Raw genomic sequence first — 5,231 nt, forward strand, 5'->3', positions numbered from 1 at the left:
TCCATTCATTAGAAGCCAATTCTATTCTCTCTTGGGCTCAAATGCAACATGAATTTCTGAAGAAATATTTTTCCATAAGAAGAACAAACCAATTTAGGCGTGCTATCACGAGCTTCTCCCAATCTGACGGGGAAGAATTTCATGAAACTTGGGAAAAATTTAGAGATTTACTCCGAAAATGCCCGCATCATCAAATACCCAAGTGGCAATTAGTGCAATGTTTCTATGACGGGTTATCCGAACGAAATCGTCAAATGGTTGATGCTTCTTGTGGGGGTGCTTTCATGCTTAAAAGTGAACATGAGGCATGGCAATTGTTTGAGAACCTTAATGAAAATTCCCTCCACCATGCCTCCTCCGCTCGTCAAGCACCCCCGAGTTCTCAAAGAAAAGGAACCATATATGAAGTTAACCAGTCCATAGGTCTATCTGAGAAAGTAGATGCATTATCCCGCAAATTGGACCAACTAATGTCTAAAGAACAGCTTCCAAACTTTAATCAAGCACAAGTGTGTGCTCTCTGTTCTAGTCCGTCTCATACTGTTTTTGAGTGCCCTTCGGCAGCACAATTTCCTGAATTTGTGCAAGAACAAGTGAATGCTGCCCAAGCACAGTCTAGACCGGGTAATGATCCATATTCTAACACTTATAACCCGGGGTGGCGTAACCATCCAAATTTCTCTTGGAAGCAGCAGACTTCCAATACTTCCCAGCCTTATTCCCAAAACTTTCAACCATTCCAGAATATTAATCCCTACCGTCCTTCGACTCAATTTCAACACACTCCTCCTCCACCCCATAGAAACACAGCCTTTGAGGAGAAAGTGTTGACCTCCCTTCCAGGTTTGGAAATCATTACACAATTGGTGCACTCTCATACGCAATCCATCGCCAAGCTAGAATCCCAAATGGGGCAACTAGCTAATGCACTGAACAAGCGAGAGGAAGGAAAGCTTCCAAGCCAACCAGTGAGTAATCCTAGGGGACAATACATGGCTCAAGAAAATCAACTAAATATAATTCATCATGAACAAGCTGTTAGATGTATGCCCTAGAAGCCAATCTGGCTGACACATTATTAATTCTAGGGACATAATTTTGTACTTGACTATTTATTATTGAATAAATAAAAGGCATCTTTTCATTCATATTGTTTATGTGTCTATGAATCGTCCAAGGAATTAATAAGATGATGATACATATTCTCAAGAGTTGAGAATTTGAGCCATATATCATTGGTGATTAATTTCTAAATGCTCCTGATCAATGAATCATCACGAGGACGGTGATCGATCCGATCAGTGCACAGATCACTTTCCTTCTGGATGGACGAGACTTGAGTCCACAGTGTAGGGATACTGAAGTGATAGTGCAGGTGCTTGTTAGAGAACAAGGGTACTGAGCGTGACCAAGACAAGAAGTCACTTGGATGTCTATCCACTCGTCAGTGACTTGCTTGATGTTGCAGTAGTGTGACTGGTCCTTTGACCTGCGGTGCTTCGGCTACTCACAGTGAGGTTATTGTAGTTTGACTGCACACATACATGGTCTCTAGCCATATGGGTCCATGCAGTGTAGATTGGCTGCAGTAGGTTCACTGTAGGAGTAGGGTATGCACCTATAAGGAATCTATCGACCTTGATAGAAGAGGAGTGATCCTATGTGATTTGTTAGACTGAGTTCTAAGACCTTGGCCAGGGCAGTAATATAAAGTGGAAAAAGAGTTTTCCACCATCGAACTCAAGTCGAATAAATCTTGACATATGACACACGATGGGGTTTGACGAGTTGTCCATGACCTCCGTCCTGTAGGGATCCACGATAGTAGGACTGTATCACATGTTAACTGCACCTAGAGGTTCATCATTCCATTCTGCTGGGTAGCCACTACATGCTGCTAGGTGTCACTGGTGGATGGTGGGACTCACAGGGATTATCTCGATGATCGATAAACCCTAATGAGTTGAGTTGGAATCGTTCCAACCCATTGAAAGGAGTTTTCAATGATATTGAGATAGAGATCACAATATATCTCACTACCAGTCAGAATAGAACCTATGGGGTCACACACACTAGAAGTATTGACCGATCCGATGGTTGAAATCGTGATTAAGAATCACAAGTAATCAATTTGATTGATAAAGAAGTTGAAGAAGGAACCAAGGGAATTAATTAATTGGACTTGAAACAAGAGTCCTACTTCGGGCAGGATTCCTAGAATCCTAATTGGATTAGGACTGGGAATCCTAGTTGGAGTAGGACTGGGATTCCTACTTGGAATAGGATTCCTACAATCCTAATGAGATTAGGAATTTTGAATTAAAATAGGATTCCTACTTGGAGTAGGATTCCTAGAAATCCTAATTAGATTAGGACTTCGGATTCAAATAGAGTCCTAATTGGATTAGGACTAAAATTAAACAAATCCTAATTGGATTAGGATTCCTTAAGTCTAAATTAATTAATAATCTAATGAATCAACATGACTCCTAATTGGATTAGGATTGAAGAGTTCAATTGAGTCATGGTTCATTCAAGTCCTAGTTGGATTAGGACTAGCATAGATTGAACCCAATTGGCTAATCCTAATTGGATTGGGATTAAACCATAAGAGAGGCACCCAATCCTCTTTGGAAGAGGATTAGGGCATCACAAGAAGGAGGGATCACGCCCCTCCTCCTCTCCTTGTGTGCGGCATGAAGAGAGGGGCCGGCGCCCCCCTTCTCTCTTTGGAAAACCATCTAGGGCTCCTACTTTGGAGGAGCCCTTGATGGCTATAAAAGGCACCATGAGGCCGGCGCCCTAGGGCATTGGAATCCTCTTCCTCTTGTGCCGTGGCCACCCTCTTCCTCTCTTTAGTTGCAGCCGCAAGCAAGGGTAGAAGCTCACCAAGTGTTGGCGGCCTCCTCCTCTACCCTTTCTTCATCCAACGCAAGCAACAGAAGAAGGCTGCGTAGGGGCTCATCTTCTTCCTCTTCTTCATCCTTCTTCTTCCTCCTCTCAAGCACTTTCAAGAGTTGAAAGAAAGAGAGGAGATCAGCCATCAAAGGAAGTCTCTGCAAGGGAGCTAGCACCCCGGGGAGACAAGGAAACATTGATCGGTCCTCTACTTCGTGTGGATACCTGTAGAGGCCGGACGTTTGAACGGCTTCAAGCGAACCCTCTTCCAAAACCACGAATTCAGATTTGCGGTGATCATCTACCCGCGCAAGGTGAAGATTTGATCTTCCTAATAGTTTTAAAAGTTTTAATTCTTACCTAATTACGAAAGGTCTCGAAACAACGTTCATGCGATGAACGTCGAACCCGTGCATGCCGATTCCGCTGCCATCTGAAAAATTTTTGAAATATCAGCGGCATGGGCGGGTTCCCAACAGTGGTATCAGAGCCTAGGCTTCGTAGATTAAGGTAAGAATTAAATATCTAAAGGCTTATTAGATCTGAAAATTGAATGATCATGCATGCTGAAAAATTCTGCATGCAGATTTTTCAGGGGATTACAAAGTTTAGAATCATGATTAGCATGATCAGCGACCTATGTCATGATATAATCAGTTAGTTTTCAGATCTGAAAATTATAATTGTTGCATACGGTGATGATCATAGGATTCAAACCCTTTTGGTATCAAATGTAATGACCTGCGATGTGATCTGCAATGTCATGTAATTTTTCAGATGCTTGCATGCATCTTATTTGATGTTTTGAGAGGCCTGCGTGCCTCCTAAAAGGAGATGTAATTTATTTTTATTTTTTTACATCTGGTTGTATTTCTGTGATGTGATGTACATCAACGATCAAGTTGAAGCAAAGGCATGAGATGAAAGGTGATCTAAGCGGTTGATGGCGATGGGATCAAGAGTTGATCAAGGATCGAATCAAGGAGGCTTAGAACCAATTCAAGAGTTGAAGACCACTTGATCGATTGATGTGCATGTGCTTGTAATACGACCTAATTAGAATCCATGATCATCACCTATTTAAAGTTTAACTTTATTTGATGCTGCGATTATAACTGCCTGTGATGTACCGTTTGCATGAGATGTGAATGCGAGTCGGGTAGATAGGTTTACATGTGATGTAGCAAACCCAATTGAGACCTAAATCAAAACCTCCTCAATCAAGTCGAGAGTGAACCGACATGAGCAAGTCATATTAGATTAATTGATCTAATTGGTGTCTAGGAAAGCATGAAAGGTGGTTACTTAATTAGGACTTTACTCTCTGAGTAAGGGGAGCCTCCCACCTGCTTACCTGGCCAATTGTTCGATTACCTCTTATGAAGGGCTCAAGTTGCAAACACTAAGACCTGATTAACCAATATTAAGTCAATAGGTCTTCCACTGTAGCAGAGCTACTAAGACCTTTCTGATGTTGATTTGTCTCGGCTGGACACAGTGGTCAAGTTGCATCGGGGGGCTGGACCTCTCTATAGACATGAGATGTTGTAGGGTAAAGGTGGGGTTGGGCACCAATAACTGTTAGGTGAGGACCCAATGACGACTTTATCCTACGGTTATACGGTGGGTCTGACTTAACTAAGAAATGGGACCAATAACTGTTAGGTGAGGTCTTCATGGCTTAGAGACCAAGTTACACTGCAACATGCTTGAGAAGCATTGTACAAGAGTTGTACACTCATCCATCTATGTGTCACCAATAACTGTTAGGTGAGGTGGCATGTAAATTGGTGGGACCGCAGTACCCACTAGAAACCCTAGTCGTGTGGGATTTCCGTTTCCCTACCAGGGGAGTGTGAGGGATTCGAGAAAATAGTGGGAGTTACATTTGTTCTAAAAGACCTTAGAACAGATTAGGATCAAGTACAAAAGTCTAACTAGAATCTTTACTCTCTGTAGATACAATGTCGGCTTCAAACCCTTTGACCCGTATTCTTGAGACCAACCGACTGACCGGAACCAATTACAAAGACTGGCTTAGAAATCTCAAAATAGTTTTGGACTGTGAGAAGATAGGCTATATACTCGATTCAGATATCCCCACACTAGCAGCACGTCCTACTGATGTTCAGCGTGAAATGCATAAAAAGTGGTTGGATGATGACATTGGAGTAAAATGCTATATGATGGCATCCATGTCTAATGAACTCCAATGCCAGCATGAAAATATAAAGACTGCTAGGGACATACTGGCACACCTGCAAGAGTTGTATGGTGAGCAGAGTCGCACAGCTCGTTTTGAAGTGTCCAAGAGGCTCTTCAAAGTGAAGATG

Source organism: Phoenix dactylifera, unplaced genomic scaffold, assembly GCF_009389715.1.
Source record: "Phoenix dactylifera cultivar Barhee BC4 unplaced genomic scaffold, palm_55x_up_171113_PBpolish2nd_filt_p 000386F, whole genome shotgun sequence".
Lineage (NCBI taxonomy): Eukaryota > Viridiplantae > Streptophyta > Magnoliopsida > Arecales > Arecaceae > Phoenix > Phoenix dactylifera.